The sequence below is a fragment of the Prinia subflava genome, chromosome 1 (genome assembly GCF_021018805.1).
Source record: "Prinia subflava isolate CZ2003 ecotype Zambia chromosome 1, Cam_Psub_1.2, whole genome shotgun sequence".
Taxonomy (NCBI): domain Eukaryota; kingdom Metazoa; phylum Chordata; class Aves; order Passeriformes; family Cisticolidae; genus Prinia; species Prinia subflava.
The window spans coordinates 84,819,350-84,833,894 of record NC_086247.1 but is presented as its reverse complement, the minus strand read 5'-3'; the positions used below and the strand labels follow the sequence as shown (position 1 = coordinate 84,833,894).

At 40.5% G+C, this 14,545-nt stretch overlaps 1 protein-coding gene across 1 annotated transcript in view; it reads right to left on the bottom strand.

Annotated features, from left to right (window-relative positions):
- EXOC2 (exocyst complex component 2) overlaps nt 1-11,999 on the bottom strand; it is a 127,705-nt gene extending 115,706 nt beyond the window's left edge. Inside the window, exon 1 of the mRNA XM_063401340.1 lies at nt 11,827-11,999. The gene's annotated coding sequence lies outside the window, so the exon portion shown is untranslated. The remainder of the gene's footprint in view (nt 1-11,826) is intronic.
- Nucleotides 12,000-14,545: the final 2,546 nt, after the last annotated feature.

Sequence of the window (14,545 nt, the reverse complement as noted above, 5' to 3'; positions counted from 1 at the left end):
AACATGAGGCTGGAGAAGCAAGTAGTCAACAGATGCAGGCTATAAGGGTAGAATAGCACAGAAGAAAAGAACTGTATCACCAGATTACAAAGAAATCAGCTGACAGTCATCTCTAGCTGCAGACGAGAAGGCCGTGCTCTGTGCTAGTGCCCTACTCATATTTTTTTCACTGAACTGGCTTCTCCTCCTCCCTTACACAGAGACAGTCCCTGCTTCACTCCAAAACGGGGGCCAGGTCCTCATCTTGCAGACAAACTGTTTCTGCCCCACCCTGTCACTTATCCCTCTTTTTACCCGTAAGTTCAAGTGGGGAGAGAGGGATTTTACTATTCCATCCTCCTTTCAAATCCAGACACCATGGTAATTCCTCTTACCTCGCCCACTTCAAGCTTTCTTGTCCAGATATATCATCTGCACAACTATTGATCCACTTACTCACCACAGGTGAAAATGACAGACCTTGTGTTCTGTCACCATCCCTAATCCTGGAGTCATAAGGATTTCCTCTCCAGCTTTCCTCTCATCCGCGCTACATTCAAAACTACACCACCACGCCACTGCCCAACAAAACAGTGGGCAGTACAATAGAAATATGATGCTAGAGAAGAATCAGGTCCCTAATTTTACCAAGAAGAAGGAGAACAAACTGCGTCTATTCCTCAGAATCTTATCTACGTAGTCTTTGCAGCTTTTCTCACAGATCCTCAGCAGAGATCAAGGATACACAACAGCTCTAAAGGAACAGCGGTGTTACGTCCACCCATGCACAAAACCACCTTCTGCAGGAAGCAACACATGTCTAGACACCAGTTAGTTAATATAAAACACCTCTTTTATTTTGGAGCAATTTTTTAAAGTATTCATGTGGAATAATCAGTAACACTGACAAAAAAAGCCATCTTCAGGAACATGAGGTAATATGGAGAGGAAAAAACCTTGAGAAACACAAATGAAATAGAAGCTACTGTGGTATTATTTGTGTGGTATTGTTTGGTTGACCCCTTCCCAAATGTTGTACCTCCCTTGCATTGCAGCTATTGTTGCTTTCACAATACCCCGGCACACAGGTAATTGGCTTGTTTCAATAGCAAAACTCAAAAGTAATATTACAACATCTTCTTCTGGATTTCAGAAATTGGCACTAGATCCCCCTTCATGATGAGCTAAATAAATGTAATAAAAATGCTGAGCCTCCTGAGATCTAGTATTTCTTCTAAAGTATTTCCATACTTACTGCAGAATTGCTTTAAAATACCTCACTGGAATGAGAATACCACAGTAAATCTCAACACATTTCAAAGGACTACAGCACTGAGATGCTCTATTATTATTATTTTTAAACAGCAATTACTTTCATTTATTTCAAAGAGTGGAACTCTTTGTAATATGTCATTATTATAAATATCAAGCAAATGCTTGGGAACCTTCAATTCATTTACAGTATTTCCTCTCCTTCTTAGGACAGATGTCAATAGCTAACATGACCAAGGTGCTTACTGGAAAGCCTAGCCCCTACACTGCTGTGGCAAGTTCCTAAATTTCTTTAAAAAATATTTAAGGCAAATCTGACAAAAAATTTTTTTTTTCATTTCACAGAACACGACAGGCACCTAATTCCGAGCTTTTGTTGCAATTCTGTATGTCTTCCTAAAGATAAAATCTATTCTTTACAAAATATGTATTACACATAAAATAGTATTCTTTTTTGAACAGCCCTCTTCCTGAAGGACTGATCCTCATGCAGGCAAGGAGAGATTGCAGAAAGACAGTTTTCTATACAAGATCTTTCAGGAGCCAGGCTCACTGAAGAGGTTTCAACAAGACTGTTTTTCACAATGGACAATCTTCTACATTAGCAGAGCCCTCTCTCCCTCTTTATTTCTCTCCACTCTTTTTTTTTTTAACTTTATTTCCTCACAGTCTCTCCTCAACAATTTAACATGTATCTCCTCAACAATTTAACATGGGTATCTGATTGACTGCTCCCATGACCTTGCCCATGCTACTCTATTATTCTGTCATAACTCTCGTAATAAAAGCACACGGAGTTAGCAAGCCTCTGTGAAGACCACCTACTACAAAGTCCTCTTGAAAAATGCCTTTCGTAAACAACATCTTTGTCTTTACACCAGTTTCTCACATAAACTGTCCTCTCAAAGGTTTGGTTAAAAATAAAAAAATCCAGACAATTCTGAGCATTAAAAACTTGCTAAAGAGATGACATCTTCCAACTTTATCCTAAGAAAATCCACTTTAAAATAAATAATGAAGCAATGAAATATGGCCCAGCATAAGGGAAAGCACAAGTGTTTTGTTTTTGGTGTTTGTTTGGTGTGTTTTTTTGTTTCTTTTTTTTTTTTTTCCTTTTTTTTTTTTTGGTTTTTTTTTTAGGTTTTTTTTTAGGTTTTTTTTTAGTTTTAGTTTTGTAAGCTTTCAGTTTAAAGTCGATTTGAAATAAGAGTTCTTACATATGTTTCCTCATTCAAACAAATGAGAAACCCATAGTAAAATGCCAATAGCTACTATATCTGCTCTGAAAAGCAACTACTGCTTTCTACACTTTACTACACTCTGGAAGTATGACCAAAATACTAATTACAGGAACAACCAAAGTTCAGGATTGAAGGACATTAAATTGGCTAGTAATTTCAAATCCCAAAGGGAAACTACAAACGTCTTGAAGGCATGGAACTTTGGAAGATGAGTAACAATATGCTGTCACCTTACAGATTTCACCAATGGGAAAAATTAGCAGGTGAAGTGTTTTAAAACAGAGTTTCTGACTTCTAAAATGAAATAGCAAGATGGTTCCAGTGACTGAAAATTCAGCTTAATTAATGTTTTCAGTGATACTTTTTCACAAACACTGAACTTAAAAGATTCTCTTGGAGGAAGGCAGACTCAAGGTCAATACAAGTGGCATGGTTATCTAGCAAAGGGAATCAAAGCTATCTAAAAGCTAAAGGGAGGGAAGAAAAACCCAATTTGTCATCACTGAGAAGTCTAAGTTACAAGCAAGCATATAAACCTCCAGGTATCAGATACTTATTTGCTCTTAATCATATATATGTGACAGAATACAATTTAAAAAATGTTGAGGCAGGAACAAGAAAGCATCATCCATGCGCAATTCACAGTTATGCCTTAGATGTTGTTGTTTACTTAAAAGAAAGCACAAGAAAACCAACCTGAAAGCAATACATGAGTTACACTAACATCACAACATTAAATGATTCCCAGATAAAATGATTTTTAACATACCTTTTTAAACAAGCAGTAAATACTCAGATTCCAGAAGGTAGGTGATGGTGTTTTAACCTTAAACTACACAAACTTGTGCTTCTAGTACATAAATCTAATAATTTATTTTCACTAGAAAACCCAGAGAGTCCCCCGAGTACAACACACTATGACAAAGTCAGTGAAGGGACATAGCAAATGACCCCAAGAAGAACAACAAAGCAAAATGTTTCCTAGATGTTTGTACTTAAAACCATTACAAAATGATGAAAAACACTATTACAACCTTTTCTGTGCTTTATCTTTCCAACAATATAAATTCAGATAGACAATCTACATAAACCAAGAATTAAAAGCATCTAAAAAGCAGCACTGTGAAAATAACTGACATTTATTAACCCCTCTGGAGATCTTCAGTGTCCTAGAATTGCCACAGCCTTCAACACTGCATTAATAATATAAAGCCCATTCCTGCAAGCCTGCCAGAAAAGACTGGGAAGTGAATAAGCTAAACAATGCTGAAATTCCAAGTGATATTAAGAATCTATGCATGTTTATTTAAATAATAAAAGAAGACTTGTCAATTTAAACAAGAAGTGCTCACAAATCTTACATTTGGGGGAAAGAAACTCTTCATAACACCACTAAGCTACTTATAATGAAAAGATGAACAAACATAAAAAAGTGGGTAATTTCACTGTCACACAGAAAAAACAAAGCCTCGTTTGTCTTGCCCTGTCATATCCGGCGTGTTGATTCAAGCCAATATTAACACTGACAAACATGTTAACCTACAACGTTACATGCCAAAAATCAGCTCCAATTTGGGAAATGTGCAAATTTTGTGACAGAGAGGGCAAACGACAAAACAAAAAAAAAAAAAAAAAAAAACAAAACAAAAACAAAAACCCACAAAAAACAAAAACAAAACAAACCCACAAAAAAACCCCCAAAAAACCCCCAAAAAACCCACCAAAAAAAAAAAAAAAAACCCCAAAAAAACCAAAAAACAAAAAAAACCAACCAAACAAACAAAAAAAACCAACCAAAAGAAAAAAAAACCAGCTTGGAGTAAATGACATAATATGATAGCCTGCGCTTTTTGAAAACGCTTCAGAATATTCCAATCAGCCACGAAGGCCACACTACACATTTTGGTTTTAGGGTGGACAAGGAACGAGTGCAGCAGCTTTGCTTTCACAACAGCCGCCTTCGCAGGTTCCCCTCAGTATCTCAGAGGTCCGCTTTCCTTAACCCAGCAAGGTACATCTTCATGGCGATGTATCTTGACGGAGTGAAAGCAAAATGATCACAGTACCCAGCGATGCCATGAACATTTCTGAGTCACAAGGGATTAAAAGGCTCGGACCCGGGGCAGACGCTGGGAGAGCCCTCGGCTGAGGAGTTCAGCGCCCGCCGCAGCCTGGGCTGCAGCTGCGAGGGATTGACACCGCTGACGGTGGAACCCGGCTCGGGAGAAACTCCGGGCACAGTTCCGGCATCCGAAATAAATTAAAGTAAACAGTGTTGCTCTCTCTCATCCACCCTGTTAGCAGCCTCTCGGCTGAGCTGGAGACCACACACCCAGACCACACAGCACCAGCTGAACTCACTCGCACGCAACATCTAGAAGCTGTCACTCTGCTGAGGTATGAGGAGGAAAGAGGGGGGCCGGAGTGCGAGAGTGTGTGTGTGTTTAGAGAAGCTGCTTGCTCTCTCCTCCTATCGTTACAGCTGGTTATGTTTTGTGTGGTTGGGAAGGAGGGAAAGAAGGGATAAGAAAAAAGACCTATAAAGCTCACTAAGAAAACATACTGGCCTTGGCCTTTTGTAGTAATGATCTGCACTCCTCCTGTACTAGTTTAGTAGCTGATGAAGGGCTAACAAAGCATCCATTTAACATCAATTAACCTTCTATCTATCACATGTCAAAAAAAAAAAAAATCTAGACTAGCACAGATCCATTTCTTTGTACATTTTAAATGACAGCATCCTGTCAGTTACGATGTGAAATGTACCTATTTATTGACCCGTTTTTACATCAGGAGTACTGAGATGTTATTTATTTGGAGAGGAGAGAGATATTCCTCACAAAGAACAACCAACCACACAGATGACATTATGACATCAAAACGCTGAATTTTCTCCAAAAACAGTCCATTGTAAAATGGAGTTTTGTTCATTAGCACTGTATATCATAAACAACCTGAAGGAAGTTAATGAGCCAACATTTAACACAAGAGTTTGTAACTCATCAGCAGCAAGAAGTAAAAATAGCAAAACACTAAAAATAGATTAAAACCAACAATAGCCTATAATACAGAAGAACAGAGACTTTTAAAATGGGGGGGAGTTCTTTGTTTCTTTTAGCTCAGAAATCATTTCATCTGCCAATTATGTCACCTGTTCAAACAGAGAAAGCGGAATAAAACGTTTGAAGACTCACAAAATCTATTTCAGTGAGTCTACTTAAAAAAAGATTTCCTTCCCTCCGCTCTGCTACCATGAACACACAAATCTCCCCCATCAAGCTCACCAGCACACAAATTTAATTTAATACATACACATCTGGACAGCCCACAACCACAGTCACATTTTCACTTCAGTTCAAAATCTTTTTACCTAAGCGACAATGACAATCTCCAAGTGCCACTATTAAACAAAACCATCAAAACTACAATAATCCGAATGTCAGTAACAATGATGAATATATTGTGTGAATATATTTGTATCTTGGATGAATGTATTTGTGTTTGTGAAAACTTTGAGAAAAAATTCCAAAAAAAATATTTCACCTTACCAAATACATTTTAAAAAAGGTTAGCTTCAAAGTTCTGTAACTTCACATGGAAAATAATTTATTCCCCCAATTTATTAATTAGGTCAACATGCTGGTTTTTACCAGTTCTTGAATGAACACTTTTGCTGATATATTCAATGTAACAGCACCTATTCATAACCAAGACTCAAGTCAACCAATTTAAGTTTTCCTAATATCTATTTTGGTCATACTGGCTTGCCTAGAAAAGGGCAATAGCACAGAAGAAAATATAATTACAGAAAGTCAGAACACAGATGTTTCTCCCCAAAATTTCCGCTACTTTCCTTATAAATGGCATTGCAACTCCCCAGAAATTAATTCATCTACTTGTTAAAAGCTTCTGTATTTACTGTGTGACACATCACTATAATCTAGCAACATTGTAAAGAAAAGTCCTAAACATCTATACATAAACATATATATAAAGTCAACCCAGCTTTATACAAAATCGTATCACAGATGGCCATAAATCTCCCATTAATTTCCAAATTCTCACAAAGCACATCTTCCTACATCTGCTTCTACCTCCAACATTCTGCAATGTTTGCTTCATCCAGAAGTCATTATCCTACTCTCCTCCAGTTAAGCCATTCATCCCTCTTTTGTTTTAAAGTTATGATTAATTTTTGTACATCATTTAATTAGTAGGGAAACAGTAAAAAATCTTAATACCTCATTATCCCTCACTCTTATGTTATTCACGGGCAGAAATTCGAAAACAATACTTCAAGTATCAAAACCTTTCAAATATGTTTATGCAAATGCATTCAGAAAGATCCAGAAGTTCAGAAAAATAAACTAAATGAATCCCAAAGGGATGATTTTTTTTTTCTAGAGAAAAGAAACAAGACACCACAGATTTTTTTCCTGAGCCCTGTAACTATACACAATATTCTTTATAAAAACACTATCTAACCGCTGTAATTACACAGTTCACACGGTTGAAGTTTTAATTTGGATGCTTGTAGGTAGGACTGCCACACTTAACACTTACTGTGTCGCTATTTTGGCAGTTTCTTTTGTTTCAAAAATATTTAAAAGATGAGACATACTCTTGTGTTACCGAGATTCTGGTATTTTTCATGTTCTCTCCCCAACACCTTTTTCTGGCCTTTGCTCAGGGAAGTACTCAAGCCGTAAGCTACAGCGTTTTTCTTTACTCACATGGTACAGCACACACTCAAGTACTTCCCTGACAGACTGTGTGCAAAGGTATTTTTCTAACAAAAGCCTATCTTTGCCTTACAAATCCTCGTTTCCACTCGTCTGCCTAAAATCCCATCTCCTGTATGGAGCGATCACGCTTACAGAGCAGTGAGACTGACAATCTCCCCTGCCTTCTCTTTAAGGAAGCATGCAAAGAACACATCTGCTATATATACAGCTTCTTAATTTTTTGCCAAAAGTCTAATGCGCAGTTTTCCAGCAAGAAGTAAGGTACACCTGTTAAAACCACTGTGAGATTCGAAATGCCACAAGACTCATAGAATTCTTAAACAGAAAACTGAAAGTAATTGCTTTTTAACTTTGAGACATTTTATGAATATCGCAAAAAAATCAGTTTAGTTTGTCCTCAACACAAAAAGGAACTAAATTATGGCTATTTAAAAAGGAACTTTTACTTAGCATAGACTAAATCTTTAACTAATGCAGGTTTTTCGATGAACTTCCAAATATGGGGTACATCGCTTTTGGGTTACCAACGCTCCCAAAGGAAAAAACCCAAGTCTAAATATACCTAAAAATGCTTGATTTATACTGTAATCTGATCCACAGACACTTTTACACTGCCAGAGACCCCACTGGTTTCTGCACAATATAGCCTAAGCTCTGCCTTTGAGAATAAAACTGAAAATCTGGGAATTTGCAATTCCGTTAAGGCCAAGCGAAAACCAGACCCATTAAGGACTTGGTGTCTCAGAAACTTTGTTTGCCTTAAAAACAAAGCAAACAACATTAGAACGGAAACTTGGGCTTTCACACTCACCAGCAGGCTTGCATACTCATCACCAAGCGTAATCACAGTATTTCCTAATGAAAGCGCTGAACATACTTTCGGCAGATTAATAACGTCTGCAGTCAAGAAAAAGCTACACAGACCAAGTTCTTTTTGGATAAAAAGCACTAAATACTCCCAAAATAATACAGAAAGTACAATTACAAAGAATTTCTCCAGAGGAATGAGGTATATGACCTGGTGTCGTTTAAAATACTAAATACGTATTTTACCTTTACCTACGCAAAGCCTGCAACATGGCAATCACACAATTAATAATTATTTGCAGATAATCCTGTCATTACTTGGTTTCTAGTGAAGTTTTAAGGGGTTTTTTTTCACTCCAGGATATCACAAAAATGATTTATTTTCCCTACTGCCCTTCCCTTCTCCTTATAACTTTTGATACTAGGAGTATAATCCATGTGCTTTTGAACTGAAATGCTGATTGAAATTTTCTGAAAAAAATTTCAATAAGGTACAAAAATTTTTATCAATCAGATTTCTGAACTCATGCTTTACAAGCTGTAAACACAGACCTTTTTTTTCATGTTCAGCACAGAAGATGAAACATGAATCTGACGTGACCGCGCTGTGCATGTGCTGTCTCATCATCCCTCATCCTCCGAGCACCTTTACAAACAAGATTCCCTCCATTACCAAACACCATATTTCTCCCCCGGGAAAAGTAATTTGAAAGACAATGTTGCACAGCCCAGATTTACAGAACGTAGGTGGTCCAAGACAGAAGGTCAAAGTTAAGCTGAAGAGCTAACATCTGACTTCTGCTAAAAGATACTCATTCAGCTGTTTTCAGATTTTGAACCTTCAGCTGGCTTCAAGTACAGCAGTAGGTTCCACTCTGTCTGAAAAACTCACATAGAAAATAAATTCACTGTAACATCTACAGTCTTCTGAGTACTATTTTCCAGTCCACAACTTCTGACTTCTCTTGCAGAAGGTTTTCTTTGCCTGTTTGCATAAATAAACAGTGACCTACAGGCATTCAAAATACATGCAGGTAGCATCTGTATGTGCTTCACAGGCTTTTGTCCTGGTGTACAAAACTCTAACTGTATATTATTTCATGGATATTTTCCAGTTTTCAGAATCTGTGTTTTAAGAACCTTTTATATTCAGTCTTCTGTCACCATCCTAATGAGATAAATACTTTTTTCATTCTTGTTTTCTTTTTTTAAGTGAAGCTGGAAAGCCAAAAAGCGCAGAATAAACAGAATTAAAATAACTGAAAACTGATATTTAATTTCAAGTACAGTGATTGCAACTTACTGAATTTACAGCTAAACATACCACTACATTGAAAGAAATTGATTAAGTATGGTTTAACATAACATATCTGAAAGTTTTGATTAATAAAAGAGGTCAGTGGCCTCTGCCTTTCTAGTCAACCTACTTATTTTGCTTTAGTCCAGCTTCTCTGGGAAGAGCAGCATAATAAAGAATGGAGTGTATCAGTGGATACAGTTTCTTTCTAACAGGACCTCAGGGAAAAAATTGGTGAATTACAGATTTTAATGTCTTTACTGTCCAGTTTTGCCTCAAATGCTCTCAACAGCTAGCGTAAAACCCTTGCTCACTCTCACAAGAAATCCTGCAATTGTAGATTTTTTTTACTGTTTATGATTAGAACTTTTCTTTTTCAATTCACTTAGAATTTCATGAACCTAGACTACTACTTAACTCTAAAATATGAAGAAGCAATTATAGCATTAAAAAAACCCTCAAGTATCAAGTCTGTAGAAACATTTTTATTTATTGAATGAAGACCACAAAAATACAACTTAATATTTTTTTTAAAAGCCAGCGTAAGTTTGATGGATAATAATCTTTTAATTAAATTGCTTCACCTCTGACACATCCTAAAATATGTTTTCCATTAAAAAACTGCCCTTACCATTACAACTTAAATTAATTTTCACTGAGATAAGACCAACAAGTAAAATGAAAATAACCACATCTGTTTTAAGTGATGTTGCAAACAACAGAAATCCCATCTAAGTAAAAACACTGTTGTCATAGGAGTGGGCATAAACCACGAGAACTGTAAACTAAGCTATCCATAGGAAAGAAATCGACAAGACGTGCCTCTTGCTGCTTCTTGCTGGGTCAGTGCAAGCTGCGATGAGATACAATAAAAACAGGGAAGCAGGAATTATAGAGCGTTCCTTCTTCAGGTGAGCAAAATGTAAAGGAAGAAAGCAGACCTGTTTTCCTGAGCCACAAGTCTGTTTATTTACAGTCCATTAACTGTTCTGACAATTTCATCGTAAGCAAAACCAATTTATTAAAAGCAAAAACAACAACAACAAAAAAGGTTTGTAGCAATGAAACACAGAGAAATCACTAAAGGAGAAAGGAGACTGTTTACTTGTTATAAGAACTATCAGAAAACCTGGAAAACTGAAGTGAGATTATGATTTTAACTACATCCTAAATAATGAATATTTGGAGTTTCGATTTAATCTGATGTCAGAGCTAGGATGGCTTAATATTTTACTGGCTTTTAACTCAGAGCTTTTCAGTCCATGGTTAGAAGCTGTTAGCCTGCAATAAGTGAGGAAATTGCAGAAGGAAGACTACTTTAAAAAATGATAAAACTGGACAGAATGGGAAACTCCCTTCTGAAAACAAGATCATCCCAAATTTGAGACACCTACACCCTGCTAAGAGATCATTTTCAGGTTCCTAATTAGGATATTGAAGAGGAAAGGAGGAAAGATGTTTGGTCACCCAGCTCATGGACACTTCCAGACTGCAAGGCAGTCCAAACGAGGCAGAAATCTAGAACTGGGTAGGAAGTTAAAAAACAAAAAATCTAAGTCTTAGAGAAGAGTAATATCTCCAGACAGATACGAATGACAGCAACCATGTCTCAACCAGCATGTTATTCCAATTCCTCCCACATTCCTTCCCATGCTACTTTCTTACTGCACTTGCCTAGGTACCCAGTAATTTTGGAGAGATGTATCTGAAAACTGGACGGCATAATTTAAAAAAAACTAAAAATAAGACAAAATGCCTAAAAAAAAATCAGTCCTTCAAGTAAGCAGCTTTGACTCAGCTCTCTATCCTGCTTATTTCCTCTATCCCCCACCCAGCACACCCACATTTCATTGAGCCGAACGACTCCACCATTTCACACGGGTCGGACTGGATGATGTCCCTAATAGAGTTTGGGACTCGGCACAGCTCTAGCCCGGCCCGTGCAGCCCGGCGGGCTCCCCCAGGCCGCTGTCACACACGCGAGACACAGGCAAAGGCCACGGAGCTGCCCCTGCTGCTGCTGCCGGGCCCTGGCTGGCAGGGACGGCGCCGCCAGCGCTGGGAAGGGCTCCCCGGCCCGGGCCCGACCTCGCACGGGAGCGTCACCGGGCAGGACGCCGTGTGCCCCCGGGGGAAGGCGCAGGTGCAGGAACCCCCCGCCCTGCCGGCAGTGCCCCGGCTCCTGGCAGGGGGCTGGGGAGGAGCAAGAGCTGCTGCAGCCGGGAAGTCACCGGGGGGGAGAGACGGCCTGAGCCCAGCGACAGCCCCTGCGCCCCGAGAGCCATCGCCGACAGCTCCGTTCCCACGGGGCCGGGGCGGGGACGCGACGCTCGACCCCGCCCGGGGAGCGGAAGGCGGGGGGAGGCCGAAGGGAGAGGGAAGGCCTCCGCCCCGGGGAGTCGGGGTGGGGGGAAAAGGGAAGGGGCCGGAGCCGCCCCGCAGCGCCCGACGGGGGCTGGGGCGGGGGCCGGGGCCGGTCACTCACCGCCCGCCGCCGCTCGCATCCGGCACCCGCGGCCGCCCCGCTCCCGGCAGCGCCCCGCGCCCGCCGCCCGCAGGCGCCGCCAGCCGCCGCCCGAGCGCATCGAGGGAGCGCCGAGCCACCGAGGCGGGCGGGGGAGACGGACGGGCCCCGAGCCGCGCCCCACTGGGAGACACGCCCCTCCTGAGAGGCCCCGCCCCTCCTGAGAGGCCCCGCCCCTCCTGAGAGGCCCCGCCCCTCCTGAGAGGCTCCGCCCCTTTCCCGCCTCCCTTCTCTCCCAACGTGGAGCAGGAGGTCCTGAGGGCGTCAGGAGAAAGCGGGAGTTGGTTTCCCCCGTGGATGAGGAGCAAGGGAAAAAATACAAACTTAATTATAATGGTTTTGACTACGGCAAAGACAGCAACGACAAGACCCGAGGGAATGGCCTGAAGTTGTGCCAGGGGAGGTTTAGGTTGGATATTAGGAAAAGGTTCTTTCCCCAGAGGGTGGTTGGGCACTGGAACAGGCTCCCCAGGGAAGTGGCCACCAAGCCTGACAGAGCTCAAGAGGTTTTGGACAATGCTGTCAGGCACACGGTGTGACTCGGGACGGTGCTGTGCAGGTCCAGGAGTTGAACTCTATGATCCTTGTGGGTCTCTTGCAACCCAGCACACTCTGTGATTCTGTGAACAACAGAAATAAATGATGACAAAACCACTCTCAAGCACTGTCCCTATAGGCAGAAACTCACCCAGCAGTATTGTTGGGATTCCTAACCTGAGGTGTGAGGCAGGCTGCCCAGGCAGGTCACGGAGTCTCACTCTCTGGGGACATTCCAAACCCACCTGGACACATTCCTGTCACCTGCTCTGGGTGACCCTGCCTTGGCAGGGGAGTTGGACTGGATGACCTCCAGAGGTGCCTTCCAAGCCCAACCACTGTGATTCTGTGAAGGGAGGTGGGCAAAAGCCCAGGCACAAATATTCAAGCAGTGCTGTCAGCCTCACGTGACGTAAATCCATCCTCCTTTCACGATAAACCAGTAAAAATGTTTCTTTCCAAACCTGTTGGCTGCCTGGGAGGATTTTGAACACAAGTTCTTTTCCTTATGCAAAGAGTCAGGACATCTCCTTTTTCACTTTTTGCTGGTATTGTTTGATACTTGGTTGCAAAAGCCAAATTCAGACAAAATCTTACTGGGAAGGAGAGGAAAAGCAATGAGAGAAAAACAAACAAACAAACAAAACAAAACCCAAAAAAGAGAAAGGAATATTCCACTCCTCAGTTTTGCCGAGGCAGCCCAAAGCAGGAAAACAAATTACCTCGCATAAAACCTTAAACCACCATAAAAAGCCCTATGGCCAAAACCCACAAATTTCCTAACTTTTTTTCATAGGTTAAAGGTTAAATTACTAGGCTGGAATATGTCATACCATGAATAAGCAATGCTTTTCCGACTCTTTCCTGTTCTCTGTAAAACATTACATAGTATCTTTCTGGGGAAAAACAAAAGCAGACGGTATCTATCTTTTCTATAATTATTTCCAAAGTTGTAACTAGTAACTGCAGTTTTCTGCTGAGATCCAATGCAGAAAATGGGCTCCTCACTTTTCCAAGAACAGTAAAGTTGGCATCAGATTAAAAAAAAGGTGCAACCATTTGCCACCCATTTCAAAATTATATTCTCCCTCCATGACAGCTTGTTTGAATTTTCTCATTGAACGCCTGTCATCAGATGTGCCAAAGAAAACTGCTCTTTGAGAGGTTTGGTGGATTCAGAAGGCCCCACCTATGCAGCACACTGCATACTTGGGTCCCAGCCCAGTGCCCTGAGAGGGGACACCTGTGCCCAAAAAGCCCCATGACTTTTGTGGGATTCCATAAAGGGAACTGTGTACTCAGAAAATTTTGTAATAAACTACTATGAGTATAGATTTAGTTCAAGTGATAAGTTTCATTGGCAAACTGCAGTTCAGTTGCAGATTTGATTGAATATTCACCTCTGTTGTAAGTGAAAAGACCCTAAATATGTGAATCATTAAGAAGAGGGAACCCGGACTTGAAAAGTCTCCAACCTCTCCCCAGTGTTAAACCCCCTAAGTGAGGACAAGCTGACAGACCTTTTGCTTGTGAAAATGTCGCCTAGCCTTTAGAGATTTTAAGCTGCTGTTTGTAAAAAGCTGCTCAGCAGTGTTTTTATGCAGATCCTGGTCCTTGGGAATTTGTCAGAACAGCACAACCAGAATAAACTCTGCCGAACAGAAGCCTTAGAGAAGGCATATATACTTTCTTCACTGGCATCCACACAGGCAAATCCTCCTATTTCCACAAGCAGCATCCAGGAATCTTATGATCTATAGGGCCCTGGATAGTACTGTCAATGTCAAACTTCCTGTGTGGTGTACTTTGTTAAATCTGCTGTGGGTGGTTTCCTCAGCTGATGTTTGGTGACCATCACCTACCCCTTCAGCGACTCCAGAACAAAGCTGACAGTGACTGACTGCAGATGTGACCCTCTGGAGAAAAGAAACACCACCCCACATATCTCTTTGGAACAAAAGGAAGAAAACTAGTGTGGTGAAAATATATATAAATCTGTCATATATATATAACTTATGATGTATATACCATAATATATAGTATATATTTGCTGTCATATATAATGCTGCTAATATAAATATATTACTCTATGGAACTCCAGATGCTGTTAAAGAGATTAATCTATGCAGTTAAATCTGAGGAA